Raw genomic sequence first — 24,848 nt, 5'->3', positions numbered from 1 at the left:
ACCAGGACTGGGACAACCAACTCATTTTACATAAATTATCATAAGCTATGATGGTATTAACTTTTGGTGACTACCAGCCTGGGCTGGAATGGATCTAGCAACCTAGAAATGAAAGTCTCTGTCTCAGGACCAATTCACTTAACAATGCAATCCTTCACAAAGCCCCCTCCCTGTAGACTCTAGCACACCCACTTTGCTTTGACCATGCTATGGCTAGTGCCATAATTCCCTGTTAAAAAGAAAACCATTTGTGCATTATACTGTAGGTGCAATCCTTTGGAAAAAAGAAAATACAACAAAAAACCCAAAAGCTGTAAATGTCCACTTATAAAAATCAAAAGCTTTTCAAAAGTGCAGCTGTGAAATTAATGGTGTTCAAAGATGTATATGCATACAAATATACCCCGCTCATGTGTGTGTGTATGTGTGTGTGTCTGTATATATCTCTAGATAGATAGATATAGATAGATATAATGTGTGTGCATACGTGTTTAACATTTGCAAAGATCTTAGAATGCATTGGATCATCACTGGCAGGTTTGGGATAGTCTTTTTTTTTCTTTCTAACGAGGCACTAGGTTTGGATGTCCACTAAAGTGCACCAGTGGAAAACATTTCTGCAATGCTGCAGTGGCATTATGTCTGTCTCCTGAACCAGGGGAAGGGGGGTAGCATTAATGTACTTAAATGCTGGAAATGCTAGTCATCTCTGCACCATTAATATCATTCTAAATAGCTCATTCTGCTTAAAGCAAGTTTCTCTCCTGGGGTTTTGGGTTTTTTTGGTAGCAGGTCCTATTTTATTTACAAAACAAAACGTGTGATCCCAGAACAAAAAAAAGAGAATTTATATCGGGGCTGATCCAACTACCATTGAAATGAATAGGGGTTTGGCCACTGACTTCACTGAAGCAACATTGGGCCCAAAGTCTTTCCGTCTTTTTGAAAATCTGCATAGAATCATAGAACGATAGAATATTGGGGTTGGAAGAGACCTCAGGAGGTCATCTAGTCCAATCCCCTGCATCTTATTCATGACTTGCTTCTCTGACTTATTCCAGGAATATGATGCCTGCTTACATTCTACAATTACACTTAAAGGTCTGTAGGGCCAAAATTTTATCTCCTTTAAAAAAATGGAGTGATAGGGAAATTCCTCTGCATTTTAAACAATGAGCACAATTTTATAGGACCTACATAAACACAACAGAGAGCACTTTCTTCTCCTCAGGCATGAATACAATTAACTTCCACCCTAGAGTTCATGGAAAATGGATCCTGAAGTTTTGTCCCATTTTTCCATCAGAGACTAAGTTGAAAAACATTAATCAGAGAGCTCTGGTAACACCATTGATGATGTTGAAGAGTGGAAATGTTGTGGTGGTGCATAACCTTGAAAATTGCTGCGTTAACTGATTTAATAAAATAAATCCAAATGGAAAAGGAGGCCACAGAACATATTTTCCAGCTTCAGAGAACTTCTGAAAAAAAGAGAGGAGTAAAATTTTAAAATGACAGGGTGACCTTCTCCAATGACAGCCTGCTTCTGCTAGGAGCTGGAGTACTCTCAGCACTCCCCAATGAAAAGAAAAGAAACTGCTTGTTCTCTCTAGCTTCTTCACAATCAGAGGATCATCTGAGCTCTTTTTGCATCCTTCCCTTTTCACTCCATCATCTGGTGATCTTCTGAAGGAGGAAGGCTGGGCCCATCATTACTGCTCCTTGCAATGACCAGAAGGGTTGCCAGAAAGCCAGACAAGGTACTTCCTCCTTCATTGAGGGCCTGTGTAGGCTCCCAGCCCCTGCTCACCTAAGAGACTGGATTAGAGTTTGGGACTGAGCTCAAGCCTAAACTCAGATCTATGTGACCAATACTTTTCTTCTAGGCTGGGTCTACCTGCTCCACAAAGACCAGGCACTATCATCTGTGATAGCGTACATATACAGTACCAATGCATTTACCTGCAGCTATGCAGCAAGTCAAGACCTAAAGGGTTTTGATAAAGGGAGATAAGGGAGATAAGTACCATGAAATATATCTGAGATGCAGCAGTGGACATGTGTGAAATTTTTAAGGTATGAATTTCAGTGTGGTATAATCACTACAACCTGGATATAGTTTCTAAGAAGAGTTCATGAGCAATGAAACTGTGGGGCCAACTCTACACTCTGAATTCCTATGTAACAGGAGTTGCACTTGTGTATTGGAGGGTAAAATTGGGCTCTATATGTGTAAAACTGGTATGACCTGCAAGATGGTCATGTGAGTCTATGCAGATTTTTATAATGTGCTCATGAGTGAGGTCTCTATCAGGGTCCAGCTCCAGGGAAAACACTAAGCAAATAAGACACAAGTGAATCTGCTCCTGTGTACAGAGTGTGGATGTAATTATTTTATGTTCCTACAGTAGATATAGATAAATCACTATGTGGTTCTTTTAAAATAGTTGTAGCTACATGTACAAATCTCACTGGTTTAAAAACCCAGGTAGATAAGACTAAAGAGAGACTGGTTTAAAAACTGAATTATAATAAAAATAATGTTTTCCATGTCCGTCATTGCCAACACCTTAGGTTATTAGAACTGAATAAATATTAACAGGACATTTGCTTTTCCCTTTATGCAGATTGTTTATTTTCTGCACTTCACTCAGCTTTGACGATGAGAACAGTTTTAACTACTTTTGCTTTTGTTTGAGGCAGTTTTACTTTCTGGTGCACAAGAAGTCTGATTATCGCCTTACTTATTCTGGTGTAAATCTCCATTGAATTCAATGGAAATCTACTTGTGTAAAACTGATGTGAGTGGAGAATGGGGCCCACTGAACTTAAAGAGGCAGTCAAGTCATATTCAAATAATGGTTAGACAGTTACATCTGCTCTACCAAGTTTTGTGGTTTTCACACTTTCCTATCTCACTTTGGACATTTCTCACATTAACAACATGGGAAACTGACTAGCTAAGGGCCTGATCCTGGAAATACTCATGCACAGAGGTAACTTTACTTATGGGAGTTGTCCAATTGATATCAATGGGGCTACTTGTATGTGTACAGTTATATGGGGAAGGGTTTGTGGGATTGCTCCCTCAGGCTCTGATACCGGAAGAAGCTTTGTGCAGGACTCAAGTGTGTCTGAGTGGGATCAGAGGTCTGGCTGCCTGGATTCAGGTGCAAAACTGGGGCTTAGCTAATTACAAGAAACAGGGAAATAGACTATATACAAACTGCTGTCAAATCTTTGTTCTCTTAAAGTTACAGTAATCTTGGGGTCACTTGTATGATGTGTAACATTTTTACCTACTATGTTTACTTCTCCCTGAACATTTAAACACCCTTCCCTTTTAATAGGAACTTTAAAGAGTGGGGGAGGGTGGATCCTTTCTCTTAATTATGGGGTTTTTTTAACGATTTTACAGAACCTAAACTTGAGGCCTAACTCAACCTGACAGACTTTTTTACTATATATTTTTGCTATGTACACATAACAATACATGCCCTATGGGTCTCTAACATTTTACAATCACTGTATCATTTATTGCAATGCATAAATTAAGCAAGTATATATACACACACACACACACATCAAAGCCAAAATGACACTTTCATATTTGCTCACAAAGAGAAACAGTTGTATTTATTATGCACAACGAGACTTCTTTCTGTAATTTTGCCTTGATATCTGAAAGGGAAGTGCCTCTGTAATCGCATCTCTTTGGAGAATAGTGCCATATGGTTTTAACAGAGATTTATTTCCTGAAGCCAGGGAGAACTGCAGATTCTCAATCCAACTAAAATAATTATACAGACAATTTCACTCTATTACTTTCAGTGGAACCAAAGCTGTCTGGTCCTCGCATGCTCGCTGACACCTTTAAGGAGACATTAAGCCATTTTTATATAAAATGCCCTTAATGGGTGAGATGTAGGATGAATTTCCTGGAAGATTAGCACCTGTCGCATTGCATAAGGCATGCCTTCAATTGCTGCATTAACTCTCTCAACAAGTACACAGCAAAATCTAAGACTGAGGCCTTCAGAATTGGAAATGGCTAAGCTTCAGCTAGGGTTAACAGGATTTCTATATATAGAGGGTGAAATTTATCCGACTGCCGATGATTCATGCAAAGTCACTTTACCCCACTTAGGTCTCAATTAAGCAAAGCACTTAAGATCACTTGTGCTGAAATCAATGGAACTTAGGTACAATCTTAACTTTAAGCGTGTGCTTACGTCCATTGCTGAATGAGGTCCCTATACATCATGTAATGGGCACAACACGGAGATTTATGCAGTACCTACCACCTTGTGCAGAACTGCACTGATAGGAATTTTACCCTTGAGTTGCTGCTGCTCTCTCTAAACGAGATTCACATTCTGACTGTGAAACTTTGGATCATTCCACCCACAAAGGGGAAAAATCCAGGCAACATTCAACTTCTGACCTTGTAACAATCAAAAGAAAAAAATCCTCTCTTCATCTCTGAATCTAAACAACAGGAATACTGTAAAAACAGGAATTTAAACCAAGAAACACAATGATTAAAGAATACTTTAAAGAAAGACCACCCTTTAAGCATGAAAATATCCCTTTTGGAATAATATGCAATCTGGCACTGTTTTTTGCACCGCTGTGTCTGATTTAGTTAAGGTAGCTAGTTTATGAAATTAGCAAACAGGCTACATTTCAGACTGGCAAAACTAATTAAATAAGAAGAAAGCATACAAATATTTATGTATTGTGCCAATTTACCTATGTTATTGTAAAGGTTTCCCCCCTGTAAGCAGGGGGCGGGAAAGGCTGTCAAAGGTTCAGAGAATTTTCACAGGGCTTTGTTGAATTCAAATTAAAACACAAATTTCTCCAGATCAAAATGGTATATTAAATAAAAACACTGTCCTGGAGCCTGAGGTCAGATGAGAAACCAGATATGTACTTGCAGCAATAGCATAACCACATGACAGACCAGAAGGGTGCTCCAGGGCTGTCTTCATGACAGCTTGAGAATCTTGCCAAGGCACCAACTGATGCTACTGAATGAATATGTTCCACAGCTGGGCATCTGTGCACCATGATGGTAAACTGTGCCCTTGTGTGTGGCCTGAGGATCAAAGAAACCTAGAGGAATAGTGCTTCTAATATTTTCTAGTGGCAATTTTAAAACTATGCTACAGACAGATAACAGCAATGCAAACAATAAAATCCATCCCTTAAATTCTATAGCTCTGCTACTAATAATAGCCTAGGTTTTTGAGGCAAGCTAGTCTAGTGGCTAGGACTAAGGCCAAGCTCAGGTGGGGCTTAAGCTCGCAGGCAGCACTAGAAGCAGAGGAAATGATGTCACCTTCTCCCAGCACCTGCAGGGGCTTTACCCGCACCCCCCCCCCCGGCCATGCAGAGAAGCTCCGATATAAGAGGTGGCACAAGGCAGCACAGCAGCTAGTGCACAGATGAAGCGGTGCAGCCCCGGCTCCCAGGCAGGACTTGCACTCTTCTCCACAGGTACTGGCTGGGCGCTGGCAGCTCAGCATCCCGGGGTTGGGGCTTCCCCTTCCCTCTGCGGCCGGGGGCACAGCGCCCTCGCCCCATCTAAGTGGCACAGCTCCGAGAGCACAACTGCCCCCCCCCAAAAAAGGATGGGCAGAATGGCACCCCTTGAAATGTGCCGCCCCAAGCACGTGCTTGCTTTGCTGGTGCCGGGAGTTGGTCCTGGCTAGGACACTGCACTGGGAGTTAGAAGACTTGGGTTCTACTTTTGGTTCTGCCTGACCTTGGGCAAGTGACTTCCCCTCTCTCTCTGTTTCTTCTCCCATGCTTGTCTATTTAGACTGTAACCTCTTTAGAAGTGTCTCTAATTAGTGTTTGTACAGTGCTGAGCACAATGGGACCCCAATCTCAACTCTGGCTTCTAGGAGCTACTGTAATACAAATAATTATAAAACCGAAATAAACTGTAGAAAGCGAATTTAATTTTTATCCCTGATGTGTTTGTTTACATTGCCCTGCCAGTACAACTAGGCTGTCAATACCATTTATTGCCAGTTTCACTTTCTGGTTCTCATGCACTAGCAAAACGTTGTTGTTTTGGGCTTTCGCTGCTTCACAGGAATGTTTAAAGCTCCAAATACTCCCTATTTCTATGACATTCTTAAAAAGCTCTGAAAATATATTTCTTCATAGGAGTTTAACAACCTTCTGTCCCCCTCCCTGTTTTTAACAAAACCTACATGTTGAACCAACACTTCTAGTGGTGATAGCTGTGGTAAGGAGCATGTATGTATTGTGCCTGTCTGATAAAGATCTCTCATTCTGGTGCCTGTACATTTCCTAAGAAGTGAGGTGTAGTGAGATGATGGCGTAAGTTAAGGGGATGTTACAAATACAAACATGCATGACTACTTTGTTACCTTCTGAAGTCACTGGCAAAGCTCCCATTTATTTCAATGGAATCAGGACCAGTGCCAATCTTTCTATTTCCAGTTAGTATTTCGCTTTGTGGGGAAGAGGGCAGTGGCTTGTCTTACTCTGTTCCCTGAAGCAGGAAGAAAATGCTCCAAAGGGTAAGAATATCTGGTTTTGGCCAGCTTGCATTTACTTTTGACGCTGAATGCCGCAAATGTCTAAAGTGGATCTTGGGGAAATTACCCATAGTGGTTTTGAGGTTTTGAATAAGAAGGAGGGGGGGAGAGACAAGGAAATTGCATATGAACACTGATTCACTCTATAAATTGATTTAACTTCTTGACTGTTGAACTGAAAGGCCAAAGTGGCAACCGTAGCGTCTTTTTATTAAGTGATTGAAATGCAAGACAAAAAATCAGAGCAGTTATAAGCTGACAAAACATTGTCAAAATGACACCTTCTAGCTCAATAGATCTGCTCCCTTCCTGCATGTATACACAGTCCTGTCTGCTAACTGCAGTGAAAAAAATAAACTTCCACTAATTCTTAGTCCTGTTCAGATGGCAGAAGCCGTGCAGCTGCTACGCAGGTCCAAGCTTTGTCCCCAGTTGTGTGCAAACTCACTGTAGAAAACTGGGTTTCAGGGGTGTAACTGGGCAGACATTTGTCTGAGCAGTCTTTATTACAGGTGACTGGATGAGGAGCAAAGAACCCAGCTTTCAGATTCCAGGCTGAGTTTTCCTGATTGGTAATTATTAAAAAATACACATTTTTTTACTTGTGAAAGGAGAAAATCACTATGACACAATACGCATGGAACCTCCCAAAATCATTTTCTGACACTCCCCCAGAACAGACTGTGCTTTAGGTGACAGACTGAATATGTAACTTGTTAGTACAAACAAGGTTTATGTGCCTGATTTCCTATGCATCTCTGTAAACATTTCCTAGACTGTTTAACTGGCTCTTATTTGCGAGACATATAGCAGTGAAGCTAAAGTCATGCTAGATGTGTGGCATTTTTTAAATGCATGCTATTTATAAGCATTGCTAACACAAGTTTATTTTGAAGGAAATGAAACGTGGTGCAAATTAAAAACGTGTTGGTACCCAAGAGCAACTCATGAATTGTATCATTCCTTTCTCCTTCCTGTGCTGTTGCCTGTGAGCAAGCTGTTATTGGGTTGGTGGCATTTTGACCCCTGAAGTAGGTGGGACTCATCTCTTCAACCTTTCCCTCCTCCTCCATTCATTTACATAATGTATCCCATTGGTTATAATATGATCCTCATTTTATTTGCATTCTGTAATATCTGTTGGTTGAAATGAATCGTGGAGGATGGGTAGCACATGGAGAGAATTTATGTCTCCCTACTGCCTCTCATCCAGAAGTGCTTCACAAATGATGAATAGGACTTGTTTTACCCACTAAGTGAATGACAAGGGCTTTGAGGCTGATGCACCCAGGAATTTAGGATGAGATGTTATGAAGAATGCAGTAGCTATCTGAAACTGCAGAGGAAATGGAGGTGGACAGGTTAGGTATCCCAACTTTGCAATTGGCCAGCACTCTAGGGCCAACATTACTATCCTTGTGAAAAATGATAGGTGACCTTTGGCCATAAATAGTGTGGGCCTCAGTTTTACATCACCCCTGAAAGGAAACACTTCTGGCAAAGCAGCAGCTCCGTAGCTCTCCCCTGCAGCATTAGTTCAGCGTGCTGACTATGGGGAATCCCCATCAGGGTGGGCCTTAGCACTTTAAAGCGAGCCTATAAAACATTTTTTCCAGACCTGGTCAACTTTGACTTATGTTCACCACGATCATACTACTATACGCATGATTGACCTTACGCTTCAGTGTCGTGCTTGGGAAGAAGACCGTTAACTAAATTATTAATGGGAATAATCAAACTTTACAAACTCATGTGACAATGCTTTTGGGGTGCCATCAACCTCCATTTCTCCAGAGATGGAGTCCAGTTGCTTTCTGCTGGGATCCACACGTAGCTGCTAACACTGAAAAAAGTTTTCCACAAGTCACTTCACCAAATAAGCTGAAAGCTATTGGGTTGCTAGACATGCCTCTCACCCCATCTGCATTGGTCACTGGTCACTACATGCATTCTCACCAACTGTAGGCTATGTGTTCTCTGTTCCTCCATATATTTAACTATTGAATCGGAAGTAGATGGTAATAATACAATTGCTCAAAAATATTGACCCTTATGGCTTTCAGTAAGACAGCTACCAGGGAAAGAAATAAAATCAAGCAGCACAAACAAGAAAGTTAGATGTGTGAATGTTATTTGTTTTTCTCTCCCTTCTTCTATGTTTGACTTCTCTGATCCTTATCAGTTCTTCTGGTTTTCCCCTTCTTATCTCTCCCCTGTCTCTGAAAAGAATTTCCTTTCCATTTTCCTATTCACACCATTTTCTATTATCCTACCCCTTGCTCCCCTTCCTGATTCCCATCATTCCCTGAGCACTCATTTTTGTCATCCCTCTGTTCCTCCCTCTGTTCACTCACTTTCTATGATCCTACCTAAAATAATTAAAACTTAAATAACTCTTTATGAATAGATTAATACGTATAATCTGCCCCACACTCCTCTAAAGTGCAGAAGTACTGTCCCCACTTTACAGATGGGTATATAAAGGGAGCAAGGTTTTACATGACATCTCCTGGGGTGTAGTTGAGACTATAACAAAATTAAAACACAAGGAAAATCCCCTTGTTTCCAGTCACTTGCTTAGCCTATTCATGTTGCCCCCCGGCCCTCTCTGTGGCTCCTCGGCATTAGAAAGTTAGCCATCCATGTACTGCTTCCATTTAGCTATGGAGGTGTGACTCTGGCCTTGGCTACACTGGTGCTTTACAGCGCTGCAACTTTCTCGCTCAGGGGTGTGAAAAAAACACCCCCCTGAGCGCTGCAAGATACAGCTGCTCCCAGCGCTGCAAGCTAAACCCCATCAGGATGTGGAGTACGTGCAGCGCTGGGAGAGCTCTCTCCCAACGCTGGCGCTGCGACCACACTCGCACCGGCAGCACTTTGAAGTTTCAAGTGTAGCCATACCCTCTATCATAACTCCAGGCTGAGATGGCCTGTTGCAATTAACTTAGAAGAGGATACAACACTTCCAAAACCACATTCAGCCTTGCACTTTGTTACCCAAGCTCTGACACCTGCACTAGTGTGAACTGGAAAGGCATTCTGAGTATTCATATGCAAAAGAGTTCATCAAGCAGCCCACTTGGTGCAGAATGCCCTGAACTGTAAGAAACAGGTTGACAAGACCCAGAAATTATAATATGTGAGCATATGGCACAGGCTTTTCAAAGATATTTGAGGGATAATGTGAAGAAACAGAGAAGCAAGTTATTAATTATAGATGACTAAAAACTGATAATTTTGAAGTAATTATAGTGAGCAGAAGTAGGTAGTGAGAAAGGATAGTCCAGTGGATAGGTGCTAGCCTGGGACTTGAGAGTCCTGGCTTCAGATTCCTGTTTGGCCATAACCTTTCTGTGTTACTGTAGGCAAGTCACATAGTGATCTATATGCCCTGCTGCAGCAAGCTTCCCAGCCTGTGTCGACAGACTAGGCCTTGTGCTAGCACTGTGAAAATAGCTGTGTAGGCAGCACCTGGAATCTGAGGCTTACACTGGAGCTCAGACTTCATGGGGGGAGGGATAGCTCAGTGGTTTGAGCATTGGCCTGCTAAACCTAGGGTTGTGAGTTCAGCCCATGAGGGGGCCACTTAGGGATCTGGAGCAAAATCAGTACTTGGTCCTGCTAGTGAAGGCAGGGGGCTGGACTCAATGACCCTTTGGGGTCTCTTCCAGTTCTAGGAGATGGGTATATCTCCAATATTAAAAGAATATATATACCTTCTGTACCATCATTCCCCAGCTCACAGGGATGTTGGGAGATTGTGAGGTGCTCAGATACTGCAGTGGGAGCCATATCAATACCTTAGCTAGATAATCATGAAGCCTCTTGTTTCAAGATGCTGCTTTAACCTTTAGTTTGGCATCCTATACTTGTGAACATATCAAAGCACAAACATTTCACAACCCACTAGTAATTCCTACTGATTTACAGCATAGAAATTAATGGAACCCAAGTAGATATACTGGCAAAAACATCTGTTTGTCACTAACATCAGGCTGCAGAATTCCATGTGAAAAAAGGGTCATTTGTTTGTTTTTCCCCCTTTCTGAATATCAGACTCTTCAGGTTTTTGTTTTGTTTTTGTTTTTCATTTTGGGGAGGGGCGGGGGACTAACCAACCAGGTCTTATTGCAGGAGAGCTGCTTGCACTGGTCTGGCTAACATTCTGTCATCGTTTCCATTATCAGTCTCATTTTCAGAGCTTTATAATTCAGCCGTAAAAAGCTCACTCAGGCTGAAACCTTCTTTGTTTAACAGACTCTTTACACTGCTATAAATTTTTAAAAGCTTCTTAAAAAAAAAAAAATCCTTCCCAGGCGCTCAGTCATTAATGGGAACTGACTTTTTTGGTTCTTTCTTACTGTTCCAATTAAAAAAAAAAACAAAAAAAACCCACCCCTCTCACCCTGACATTTAACTTTGAAGCCTGGTTACTGCTCCTTTTGCACTAACTGTGCTTCAGCAACAGCTTTGGAAGGATGGTCAGTGTGCAAGGTCATCAAGTAAAATGCCACAACAAGACTCTCCAGGCCATATTGTACCCTCCTGAATGTTAACTTGATTGGGAGGGTTTATACCCCCTGGAATGGACTAGGGGTGGGACTGGTGCTGAGAATGCATAGACCTCCCTAGTGCCACAGAGATCTGCAGAAGGTCAAAAGCACGTGTGCCAGAAGCCCTCTCCCTCCTGAGACCTTCTGCCTCTTCAATGGGAATTGCAGTGGATGCTGTTAGACAGCTCCTCCGCCTGACACTACCCCCTTTAAAGCCAATTTCACAGTGCTGGGTGGTGCACACAACTTACTGCAGTGACACTTCCTTAGCTCCCGTTGGGTTTGGGTAGGGTCAATGCACACATGGCACTTTCCTCACAGCCTGCTTTTCCCCAAACCCAGCTGCCTACCACCCATTGTGGACCCTTGCTCTCCACTGGCTCTGTGGACCCGGGGGATAGTGTTAAGGAATGGACTGTCTACCTTCCTCTCTTTCCCATCCCCTTCCCTGTAGGCAGGGGATGATTTTACATCTGGAAAGTCCCCTCCTTGCATGAATCCCAAAGGAAATGATGGACGGGCTTCCTTATGGACATACTGATATGGCACTACTAGAATTCACTGTCAGTCTGCAGAATGAGGACTCCCATGTACACAAAGGAATCCAACAATGTTATGGAAGATCCACAGAAAACCACTTTGAGCTAGACTGTCACAAGGACACAGACTATTGATGCCACTCCAAAAGTATTGCAGTGAAGGTACCAAGGAGCCACAATTCCCTCCTTCTCCTGAGGAGTAGTACTGTTCACACTTTTCCCCCTCCCCCTTGGCAGAGACTAGCTCAGCTCTGAGAGCTAGTGAGTAGCTCCACCCGTTTCCTGCCCACTCACTCCTGTGTACCTGGACTCAAATTCCAAGTAGCCCATGTAAAGAGAGTTCTTACTTCCCAGTGCAGCATGCAGTCCATGTGGAATTTAAACAGTGCATAGGTCTTGTTCTGGTTCTCTGCACAGGGGTGAAAGCCATACATATATACCAATGTTTTAATGATTTCTGTAAGTTAAAATGCAAAGCGTTTTGTTTGCGTTTGAAGATTTAAACATTTGCCTGCAATGTTTTGAGCCCAAATAACAGAATCATGCTACCGTACAAGAAACAGAACATGAGAATGACTGAAAAACCAACCACGTGATGGGCTGAGTTCTGTTATCTAATGGGACCAAAATGCAAAAACTAAACAAAGGCAGATGAAAGCTAGATTTTTAAAGTTCTTTCCATTGAAGAAATGAAGGTGTGATTGGTAGCAGATAAGGACATTACTGTTGACACTATCAACATTTCAACTTTCTTTGCAACATAAAAACAACAAATAAATCCTCTCCTAATGGAAAACAACAAACTCACAAGGGAAAGAACCTCCTGCCTCATTCACATATTAATTCTTAATTTTATTTTAATACTAAAAAGTATGGAGAATCCAAAAAAGCAATAAAAGCACTTTGACATTGAGTGTATCCCCTTAATTCTGCATTTCTTTGCTTTTGTTGATTCTTCCAACCCTTGGGGGGGAGGATTGTTTGAAGGCCTTCCTTTATTTTCAGGTGTAAACGGTGTGTGCACAAACTAGGTAACTGTCTGTCTAGGAATCTACTCTGCAAGAGCACAAAAAGGAGGCCAATTAAAGGAACTCCTAGGGCCACATTTTTATTATGTACTAAAGTTTATGGACTTTAGGCCTGATCCGGAATTCCTTGCACCTCTAAATCTTGCATTGACTTCAATGGAAGTTTTGCATGTGTAAAGAGTAAAGGATCGCAATATAAATGCTTCCTCACGGGACCCGTATCTTTCCATTATATTGCTATATCTGTTGGAAAACATTGATTTTTAATTTTTGGTTAGACTGTTGTTTTTTCAAATGAATTGTAAATCCTGATTGGTAAAAGGGACTTGCTCTGGCTTCCCTCTCCTTTAGTTAAGATACAGAAGCTGTCTCGCCTCTGAAAAGCTATACTTGCCAAGGACCATATCCTTAATGAAGTTCCAGATGGTTATGACTTCAGTCATACATTCTAGCCAGTTGTCTCAAGTCTCGGGTTAAACAAGCAGTTTTGTTCCTTTCATACATAAGCACCGAAAGACAATACTCTACTCGAGTGCATAAAAATATTTTAATTGGTGATGATTTCCAGACAAAATTAACTTGCAGTTGATGCCCACTTGCTTAAATTTCACTCATCTGGGTTCAAACTATTTGCTTAAAAGGAGAAACATTTCCTTTTATACACACTTTGGTTTCAACCTCCAAAACCATTGCTAGAAATTAGTCTTAACCACCCCGTCGTCTGCCTCAGAAACCAAGCTCAAATCCATCACTTTAATGACATCAATAACAAATACACAGTTTTAAACCCTATTGTGAACAGTGGCATACCAAGGACTATGTGTAGTTGTCATTTCATTAGTCACTAGAAAAACACCATTGAAACCAAAAAAGCCTAATCATGACAAATTATTCAAGAGTTTAACCCGAGCCATTAATGAGCACTAAATAGCTTGTTTTCAGGCTTGCATAAGGAGATTTGTTTAAAATCCCACCAACTGAAAGTCACTTGGCTACATAGCCTTATTCTTGTCAAGCTGGTTTTCCTATTCTAGCTAAAATGGAGGGTTGTGAATGTTTGTTTAAGGATGCCCTCGCTTTTTCTCTCACACAGAGGCAAGACACTCGTCCTGCTTTCTTGCTTTGTTGCAGATTCAAACGATGTGCTGACCTACAAATGAGCTGATTATACAGCTTTCTCTCCTCAAACTAAAAGCTTTCTGAACCAAAGGTGGCTGATGAGGCCATTTCTCCTCCCTCCCCGCCCCCCCCCAACATTAGACAATTCAGAATCAATTTTAGATGCATAAATATATGTGCCTGATTCTGCTCACACTTACACAGTATATCAGGAGTAACTCCTCTGAACTCAGAGGAGTTACACTAGTATAAAATTGGTGTGGGAAGAAAATCAAGCAGTATATGTTAATTCCACTTCCCCCAGTCTATTTTGCCATTTTTTAAAGCAACCTTTCCCACTGCTGCCCACAATAGATAGCGCAAATTATATTTTTAAATATGGCTTAACAGACTTGGCAGCTTTCAGTTTTCTTGAAAGTTGGACTGAAGTTAGTAGAGTCCTTCATGCCTGTTTGCTAAGCAAGGCCCAATCTGAGATATTCACCTCCTGCAAGTTTCCTGTACCTCCTATCCAGACTTCAGTGAGAGTTGAGGTTGCTCAGCTCCCCACTCCTCCCTGCCTTGCAATTTGGGCCCTAAACAAATACCATGATTGTGAAAACTGGCAGTAGGACCCAGCTGTGGCCTCTCTCTTCCGTGGGAACTCAGAACTGAGGGACAAGAAAAAAGCAGCTCATTTCTTCCCTCTTGAAGGATGAAGGTGGGTGCTGGTCTCTCATATTCTTTAAACACGAAGGCTGTCTTAGTGCTCCACCCATTTTAACTTCTCCAGGCATTTTAACTTCCACCATTGTCAGTCTTCAGTACTTATAAGGTTATGGTAGATAATTACTGCAGTATCTGAGTACCTCACAATCTTCAGTATAGTTTCCCTCACAACAGGTGGGGAATTGAGGTACAGAGATACTAACAGTGGGATTTACAGAAGCACTTAGGCAGGGCCCTCCCTAGCAGGGTGCGGGGCTCAGGGTGGAAGTGACGGATTCGTCTCTTCTAGGACCGACTGCATTGGCCAATCGCACCAGCCCACGGGGTCCCCCAAAGCACAGGGCCTGCAGCAGGGGGGTCCGAGGTGGAAGTGACGGATTCGTCTCTTCCAGGACCGATCATGTCGGCCAATTGCATGGGCCCACGGGGTCCTCGAAAGCACGGGGCCTGGGCGGTCACCCCGATTCACCCTACCCAAGGCACAACTCTGCTCTTAGGCAGCTAACCTGCTTAGATGCTTTTGAAAATCTTACTATAAGTGACTTGTCCAAGGTCCTACAGGAAGCCTGTGGCAGAGTACAGACTTGAGAGACCCACATTCAAGTCCCAGAGTAGTGCCATGGACTTTGGGGCAAGACTCCCTTCACCTTAAATTCCTGAAATGTGAATAAGTTAAAAAAACAACAAATAAACAACAGCAACAAAACTCGAAGTGTTTTCTTCCCTTTAAAAAGAAACACTTAGTCAGACAGCTCTGCTATAATGTTACATGATGCTAACTTTGCTTTTTACTACATAAAGGGAAAAATGTCATTCAAAAAAGGCCTGAGTAGAATTCCAAAACAGAAGCAGTCTCAGAAACACACTCCAAAAAACTGTGCTGAGTTCTTTTTCAGTCCATATGGGGAAATCTCAAACATTTGCTGGGCTACACTTGAAGGGTCTGACTTTTCTTTTAATTACATTTATAGAGGAAAAATTATCTTATTTTGACCTGATAGGTTTTTATGTCAAAGCTTGTCTTTATCAAAACCTACATTTTGGACCAAATTTCACTTGACAGTACCCCATTTAAGAGAAAAACAGTAGCTGTAAAATTATTCCATACTGCATACATACCTATAATCTAATCACTCCTTAAATTCAAGTACTTTTAAAAATATGAAGGCCTCTAATAATTTTAAATTATTCTGCACAATGAGCTTAAATTTTGCAAGTGTTTTGCATTTTGTTTTTAATAAATCCTATAGTTTGGAAGTTTTTCAATTTGGATTTTGGGATAATGGTTCAGGAGACAATGAACTAATTTTAAAATGTAAATGTAAAAAAAAATAGTACCAGTGAGTGACAAATTAGAGAGAATAGAAATGATTTCAGAATATGTTGCCTTCCACTGCTTATACAGTGAGGCTTCTCTGGGTCAGCCGTTTTTGGCAACGAAAGACAATAAAAATACACACTCTACACTCTCTTGGTAAAGCTACTGTGTCTGACATAACACTAGCTCAGAGGCACAGAGAGGTTACTGAACCTTGGCTCCCAGCTACATTAATCCCTATTATAATCACTCTCATGACAACACTTTTTTAACCTCTCAAACTCCCTGGCTCCCTAAAATAGTAACACAATGAGGGGAAAGAAGAGGAATGGGGAAGGGCTTTTAAAACTGTAGGAGTGAGGAGAATAAAACCATCTCAATAGGTGCCTTTGGATCAGCTCTAACTTGGTTCTCCTCTTCAGATGGTTGGTTTGTTATAAGTAGAAAATGACCAGTATTTTTGTAAATTATAAACTTGCACTGTGCAATGTTGCACCATGAACTGGTTTAAGCCCGTTCCTGTGAGGATTCCTCATCTCCTCCTCTAACTAACGTAAGGGGACCCATCTCTCTCTCTCTCTCTCTCTCTCTCTCTCTCTCACACACACACACACACACACACACACACACACACAGAGTCTGAGCATGCATGGCTAGGTAATGGGTGCTGTATGCAAGTTTACACCCCTCCATCCCCAAGCAGATGGGCAGCCTGGCTACCAGCCATCAGTGCTGACCTGTAGAAGAGGAGTAATTTGCTGCTTAGCTAAGACCAGCAGTGAATTACTGCCCCACTGAAGCAGGGAGAGAAGTGTGGGTCCCTAGGACACCAAACTTGAATCCAGAGTTTGCCCACCCCAGAGTTTGGGGTGGGCTCTTTGGATCCAGGATGCTGACTCTATGTCATCTGAGACTGAGCTGCCCCACATATGTCAGTTCATACCCAATGCTGAATGTTACTCGGCACAGATTTCTTCTTCAGTGTCTGTGTTGTTGTTTCTAAACCTAAGCATTTTTTTTAAATCCCTGTTCAGAAGTGCACAAAAACTGATACCACTGTGCACACTGGCCCTTCCAGAGCCACAGCAGTGAACCATGTATCCAGGTCTGCTAGGAGTGTGAATGACTGACCCCACGCTCCGCATAATGGGAGCTTTGGAACTGTTATGGTCTGTTACACAAATCTTTCTTGGCTCACGCCCTGCATATATTATGGTGTGCAAATGTCTGTGTGGATCGTGCCAATGCAACTTAAGCACACGCACACCAAATTACACCTCTCAAGAGGCTGAGGGAGGGAGGGTGGAGCCCTGCTAAATGGTAGTGCCTGGAGGCATTATACCTGTCTAAATTGTAATGCCTGCAGACGCCCTGCAGGGTGCCATGGCCCTTGTTTCATCTCTTATGAAGGTTGCAGCCATGTCCTCTGCCCACCCTGGTGTACAGCTACCCTCCTGTGGGGTGCATGGGGAGAAGGGGTTTCTCAGCATACCATTCAGTTACAAAGCAGAAGCCCGATCCTGTCCCCAATGAAGTCAATGGCAGAAATCCCACAGACTATCCAGGGAGCAAGCCTGCTCCTGACACCATTCCTATGCAGAATTCCCACTGAGGTCAATGGAGTATTTTAAGTGCAAATCGATGACAAGGTAAGTAAAATATATTACCAGCAGCAGTGGTAGCACTGCCTATCATTAAGGTTGTCAGACACTTTGCATTAGAAAACTTTGTTTTCAGTTGCTTATAACTTTGCCAAACCACAACCATTTGGACTCAAATTTTCTATGCTGGGTGTCTGCCTCAGGCTGCATTATTTATATATTAGTTTACTTTAATTTCAGCCAGAATGGTACAGCCATTCTGAGAACAAGGCTAGGAGGAAAATGTGGTTTTTCCCAGGTTAAAATCCTGGTGATTTTGTTGAACAGCTCTAGCATCCCCATGCTCTGGAGCAGGGATTTGAAATTGGCAGGTGGTGACCTTAGTATCAGATATGTTGCTTTTGCTGTCCCCATGTAAATCCACAAAACTTGGCCAAGTTACAAGCCTCTGAAAAACTGCCATTTGCACATGCTCAGTGGAGACTCCTTAGATTTTAGCAGCTAAAATATCTGAAGATTCCATCCTCACTGAGCATGTTGTAGTCCAGGCTGAGCAGGACTCTCCCTGCAATTCCTGCTCTGGGCTGCTGCGGGCAGGGCTGGTTCGAGCTCCGGACACCTGAACTCAGAGCAAGATGACTGTCTCTCCTGTGCTCTCAATGGACACTCCTCTAACCTCCCCCTGCCACCCTGCTGCAGGGCCCACATCACTTGGTCTGATGTAATGGAGCTAAAGGTGCCAACCCTACTGATGGCCTATGTCAGGAATCGTCAACCTTTGGCACACGGCCCATCAGGGAAATGCGTTAGCGGGCTGCGATGGTTTGTTTACCTGCAGTGTCCGCAGGTTCGGCCGATCACAGCTCCCACTGGCCGCGGTTCACCATTCCAGGCCAATGGGGGCTGCAGGAAGTGGCAGCCCAGCACATCCCTCAACCCACGCCATTTCCCGCAGGCCCCCGTTGGCCTGGAACAGCAAACCGTGGCCAGTGGGAACTGCGATCAGCCAAACCTGCAGACACTGCAGGTAAACAAACCGTCCTGGCCTACCAGCAGATTTCCCTGATGAGCTGTGTGCCAAAGATTGTCGATCCCTGGTCTATATGGATGTAAATATGATGCCACATGATGGAATTTCTATTTTTTTTTCAGTTTGCCTTTTTAAAAAACCTAGGCAATTGCACACAAACACAAACTATGTTAAAATAATATTAAAGTAGCAAAGTCAAGAACTCACAAGTTAGGAAATACCATAATTAAGATTGCATTTGCAACTTAAACTTGCCCCGTATGTGCTATGCATTATGAGACAAACTTTAGTGACATGATCAACACACTATTTTTCTAACAGACCTTTGCCCCTTTCAATGCACAGGATGGATCTGCTTTGGAGATTGTGTCGAATCAGGGTTGTACAGTAAAGGAGACTGATGTCTGTAAGACCTCTGCTTCATTTGCTGCAGAAGCTGGAAGGTGTACCGCGAATGTGGCAGGGGATTGCAGGATGAGGTTTCATTGTTAAGACAGTAGAACATTGCCCTCGATAATTGGATTCCACTTTATTACTGGCCACAAAGTTTCTGTGGGATGTTAGTCAAGCTGCTTAAACCAAACTTTTCACAGGTGGCCACTAACTGTTCCTCATTTTCTGCGTAGGTAACTTGAGACCCTAGACTCTGATTTGCAAAAGTGCTGAGCAATCACAGCTGCAGCTGAAGTCAATGGCAGCTGTGCTTTGAACATATAAAGTGCTATATAATGTTAAGTACTCTCAAAAATCAGGTCCTAGACATCTCAAATGGGGCACCCAAAATTATGGATATTTTTGACCGTTGTCTCAGTTCCCCATCTGTAAAATGAGGATAATAATATCCCCTCATCTCAGAAGGGTTTTGTGAAAATTAATTTATTAATATTTGTGATGCACTCAGATCGTTATAGTGATGAGTGCCAGAGAAAGCCCAGAGGGAAAGGAATAATTCTGTCTCCAGAGTAGGATTTAAATAGTATGCAGTAAATAAGGCAGGGGCCACACTTTGTTCTATGAAGATAAAACATGATATTGAATAGCTGCTCATTAAGTAAGCATCAGTCATTCTGTTTACTTAATGAGGGAGGGGTCCTATGGAAAAAGTAGTATGTGATCATGTAATTAAAGACTGTATCATAATGCATATGCACAAGCAGGCAATACTGAAGCTGCACAGGCAACCTTAATTCTGGCATTTCCTCACTTCTGAGTGCTTGACTTCGCAACCTGAATAACGTTCTTTTAAATAGCTTTTTGTGTGTAATATATATTTAAAGTGTACGTTAAAGCTAAGAAATCTGTCCACTTACTCAGCAATATCTTTCTCTTAGATGTCTCAACCTTCCAAAAGGAGAGACTAACTCAGGTGTGGCAACCTCTGGCCCGTGGCTCACCAGCCGGGCCAGTCTGTTTACCCGCTGTGTCCGCAGGGTTCAGCCAATCACGGCTCCCACTGGCCGCGGTTGCGGCTCCCACTGGCCGCGGTTTGCCGCTCCCAGGCCAATGGGGGCGGCAGGAAGCTGATGAGTGTCAAAAGGCCTTTACCCAACTTAAGGCAACGCTCATGTCTGACCCTGTGCTAATGGCCCCGGACTTTGACAAGCCATTCCTAGTAACCACGCATGCATCTGAGCATGGTATAGGAGCAGTTCTCATGCAGGATGCAACGGATCACAACTTCCATCCTGTCGTGTTTCTCAGCAAGAAACTGTCTGAGAGGGAAAGTCACTGGTCAGTCATTGAAAAGGAATGCTACGCTATTGTGTACACCCTGGAAAAACTACACCCATATGTTTGGGGACGGCAGTTCCAGCTACAAACTGACCATGCTGCGCTAAAGTGGCTTCATACTGCCAAGGGGACAACAACAAACTTCTTCATTGGAGTTTAGCTCTCCAAGATTTTGATTTTGAAATTCAGCACATTTCAAGAGCTTCTAACAAAGTAGCTGATGCTCTCTCCTGTGAGAGTTTCCCAGAATCCAGTAGTTAAAAAGTGTTCTTAAAATGTAAAAGCCTGTTAGTTATATACTTAGTGGTATATGTAAAGGTGCATGTGTTGTATTAATCTGTTTATTTTAACGTTCTAGGAAAAAATCGCTGCCAGTGAGGTTCCCCACTGTCTGCAATTTGGGGGGGGTGTCATAAACAGATAGCTAAGGGTTAATGTCTCTTTCACCTACAAAAGGGTTAACAAACAGTAACCTGAAACATCTGACCAGAGGACCAATCAGAAAACAAGATTTTTCAAATGTCAAGGGAGGGAAGTTTTGGGTGTGTGTTCTTTGTCTTGGTTCGGTGGCCCTCTCGGCTCTGAGAGTGATCTCTCTATCTCCAGGCTTTCTAATCTTCTGTTTCCAAGTTGTAAGTACAAGGATAGTAAGACAATAGGTTTATATTGTTTTTTTTGTATTTACATGTGTGTAGTTGCTGGAATGTGTTAAATTGTATTCTTTTTTAATAAGGCTGTTTAGTCATTTTTTTCCTTTAAGCAATTGACCCTGTATATTGTCACCTTAATACAGAGACTATTTTTAATGTTTTTTTTTTTTTTTTTATATATAAAGCTTTCTTTTTAAGACCTGTTGGAGTTTTTTCTTTAGTGGGGACTCCAGGGAATTGAGTCTGCAGCTCACCAGGGGATTGGTGGGAGGAAGAAGTCAGGGGGAAAAATCTCTTTGTGTTAGATTTACTAAACCTGACTTTGCATATCCTCTGGGTGAGGGAAGAGAGAGATTTGATCTCTCAGTACTTGTGTTTCAAGGACTTGAAGCAGGAAGTATCCTAGGGTCCCCAGGGCAGGGAAATCTGGAAGGAGGTAAAGAGGGGAAAGGGAAGTGGGTTATTTCCCTTTGTAGTGAGACTCAGGGCATCTGAGTCTTGGGGTCCCCCAGGGAAGGTTTTGGGGAGACCAGAGTGAGCTAGACACTAAAATTTCTGGCTGGTGACAGCGCTATCAGATCCAAGCTGGTAATTAAGTTTGGAGGTTTCATGCTAACTTCTCATGTTCTGAACTCTAAGGTTCAGATCTGAGTAGGAGAGTTATGACACGCGCCACTTCCCACAGCCCCCATCGGCCTCGAGTGGTGAACCGTGGCCAGTGGGAGCCACAATCAGTAGAACCTGCGGATGGAGCAGGTAAACAAACTGGCCCAGCCCGCCAGGGTGCTTACCCTGGCAAGCCACATGCCAGAGGTTGCTGATCCCTGGACTAACTGGTTCAACCAAGTACTTATGGAATGGTGGAACACACGATTTAATGAGTGTGAGCTATATGGAAGAAATTCTTAATCTTAATCTGGTGTGACGAAAAACCTCAGTGCAAAGCTATATTAAGGGTAACATTTTCAATAAGTGACTTAGAAGCCTAAGTCTCATTTTCATTGTGGTACTTTTGAAAATGTTATCCTTGTCTTTTTCAAATGACTCTCATTTTGATTGCCGAACTCAAGAGTTGAAACACAGCGTAACTTCACGTTCATGGGTCTGTCTTTCAGTCCTCCTGTGTGTCCAAAACATTCACATGGAAAGGTGCCAATTTCATTACGATGCTCGTTTTACAAACAAGTGTTTGATAACACACACACACACACACACACACAGATGTACAAAAGCAAGCACTCTCCTGAACATAACCCACAGAGCAGACATATGAGAGTCTGTCTAAAGCAATGAGTGTGAAAGCAGAAAGTACATTCCATATAGTCAACTTTTACACCGAGGAATGAAAATTATTTTAATTGATAAGGGAGAGTTTGCTTGATATCCTAGGAATTTCAACAGTGAAGCAATGATAAACTTTTGGATTTCAAATGACTCATAGACTTTAAGGTCAGAAGGGACCATTATGATCATCTAGTCTGACCTCTTGCACAATGCAGGCCATAGAATCTCACCCATCCACTTCTATAACAAACCCCTAACCTATGTCCGAGTTATTGAAGTCCTCAAATTGTGGTTTGAAGACCTCAAGCTGCAGAGAATCCTCCAGCAAGTGACCCGTGCCCCATGCTGGAGAGGAAGGCGAAAAACCTCCAGGGCCTCTGCCAATCTGCCTTGGAGGAAAATTCCTTCCTGACCCCAAATACAGCGATCAGTTAAACCCTGAGCATGTGGGCAAGACTCACCAGCCAGCACCCAGGAAAGAATTCTCTGCAGTAACTCAGATCCCAACCCATCTAACATCCCATCACAGACCACTGAGCACACTTACCTGCTGATAATCAAAGCTCAGTTGCTAAATTAATTGCCAAAATTAGGCTATCCTATCATACCATCCCCTTCATAAACTTATCAAGCTTAGTCTTAAAGCCAGATATGTCTTTTGTCCCCACTACTCCCCTTGGAAGGCTGTTCCAGAACTTCACTCCTCTAATGGTTAGAAACCTTTGTCCAATTTCAAGTCTAAACTTCCTAGTGTCCAGTTTATATCCATTTGTTCTTGTGTCCACATTGGTACTAAGCTTAAATAATTCCTCTCCCTCCCTGATATTAATCCCGCTGATATATTTTAAAGAGCAATCATATCCCCCCTCAATCTTCTTTTGGGTAGGCTAAACAAGCCAATCTCTCTCCTTTCATAAGACAGGTTTTCCATTCCTCGGATCATCCTAGTAGCCCATTTCTGAACCTGTTCCAGTTTGAACTCATCCTTCTTAAACATAGGAGACCAGAACTGCACACAGTATTCCAGATGAGGTCTCACCAGTGCCTTGTATAACGGTATTAACACCTCCTTATCTTTGCTGGAAATACCTCGCCTGACGCATCCTAAAAACGCATTAGCTTTTTTAACGGCCATATCACATTGGCGGCTCATAGTCATCCTGTGATCAACCAATACTCCGAGGTCCTTCTCCTTCTCTGTTACTTCCAACTGATGTGTCCCCAATTTATAACTAAAATTCTTGTTATTAATCCCTAAATGCATGACCTTGCACTTTTCACTATTCAATTTCATCCTATTACTATTACTCCAGTTTACAAGGTCATCCAGATCTTCCTGTATGATATCCCGGTCCTTCTTTGTGTTAGCAATACCGCCCAGCTTTGTGTCATCCGCAAACTTTATTAGCACATTCCCGCTTTTAATGCCAAGATCAGTAATAAAAAGGTTAAATAAGATTGGTCCCAAAACTGATCCCTGAGGAACTCCACTAGTAACCTCCTTCCAGCCTGACAGTTCACCTTTCAGTACAACCCGTTGTAGTCTCCCCTTTAACCAGTTCCTTATCCACCTTTCAATTTTCATATTGATCTCCATCTTTTCCAGTTTAACTAATAATTTCCCATGTGGAACTGTGTCAAATGCCTTACTGAAATCAAGGTAAATTAGATCCACTGCATTTCCTTTGTCTAAAAAATCTATTACCTTCTCAAAGAAGGAGATCAGGTTGGTTTGGCACGATCTACCTTTTGTAAAACCATGTTGTATTTTGTCCCAATTACCATTGACCTCAATGTCCTTAACTACTTTCTCCTTCAAAATTTTTTCCAAGACCTTATATACTACAGATGTCAAACTAACAGGCCTATAGTTGCTCGGATCACTTTTTTTCCCTTTCTTAAAAATAGGAACTATGTTAGCAATTCTCCAGTCATACCGTACAACCCCTGAGTTTACTGACTCATTAAAAATTCTTGCTAATGGGCTTACAATTTCATGTGCCAGTTCCTTTAATATTCTTGGATGAAGATTATTTGGGCCCTCCGATTTTGTCCCAGTAAGCTGTTCGAGTTTGGCTTCTACCTCGGATGTGGTAATATCTACCGCCATATCCTCATTCCCATTTGTCATCCTTCCATTATCCCTAAGCTCCTCATTAGCCTTATTAAAGACTGAGGCAAAGTATTTATTAGATATTGGGCCATGCCTAGATTATCCTTAACCTCCATTCCATCCTCAGTGTTTAGCGGTCCCACTTCTTTCTTTCTTTTCTTATTTATATGGCTATAGAACCTTTTACTACTGGTTTTAATTCCCTTTGCAAGGTCCAACTCTACTTGGCTTTTAGCCTTTCTCACTTTATCCCTACATGTTCTGACCTCACTAAGGTAACTCTCCTTGTTAATCCCACCCATCTTCCGCTCCTTGTAGGCTTTCTGCTTTTTCTTAATCACCTCTCTGAGATGCTTGCCCATCCAGCTTGGTCTACAACTCCTGCCTATGTTTTTTTGCCTAAAATATACTTTTTCATTTATTTAAACTTCTTATTTATTTGTAAGACGCTATTGCCACCAAGCCCCTATCAAAATCTGGTCCTCACTATTACTGGGTGCTGAACAAACACAAAAGTAGATACAGTCTTTGCCATGAGAAGCACTTCCTTTTCCCTCTACACACCTCATTAATTGTACATCCTAGCAAGAGTGGGG

The 24,848-nt window shown here is 42.3% G+C and overlaps 1 protein-coding gene and 1 long non-coding RNA gene across 5 annotated transcripts in view; one reads left to right on the top strand and one right to left on the bottom strand.

Annotated features, from left to right (window-relative positions):
* Nucleotides 1–24,848, bottom strand: part of RUNX2 (RUNX family transcription factor 2) — a 113,577-nt gene that overhangs the window by 66,069 nt on the left and 22,660 nt on the right. The window lies entirely within an intron of this gene.
* The window catches only part of LOC115648112, a 38,746-nt gene continuing 20,387 nt past the window's right edge, over nucleotides 6,490–24,848 (top strand). For 2 of the 3 annotated variants that reach the window (XR_003999465.1, XR_003999464.1), the window contains exon 1: nucleotides 6,490–6,560. This is a non-coding gene — a long non-coding RNA (uncharacterized LOC115648112). Of the gene's footprint in view, nucleotides 6,561–7,089; nucleotides 7,151–24,848 lie in introns of those variants that run through there. The other variant, XR_003999466.1, reaches the window with a different exon arrangement.

This window comes from Gopherus evgoodei, chromosome 3 (assembly GCF_007399415.2).
Source record: "Gopherus evgoodei ecotype Sinaloan lineage chromosome 3, rGopEvg1_v1.p, whole genome shotgun sequence".
Taxonomy (NCBI): Eukaryota; Metazoa; Chordata; order Testudines; family Testudinidae; genus Gopherus; species Gopherus evgoodei.
Note: the sequence above shows the minus strand (reverse complement) of the source record. Positions and strands in the feature narration are given on the sequence as shown.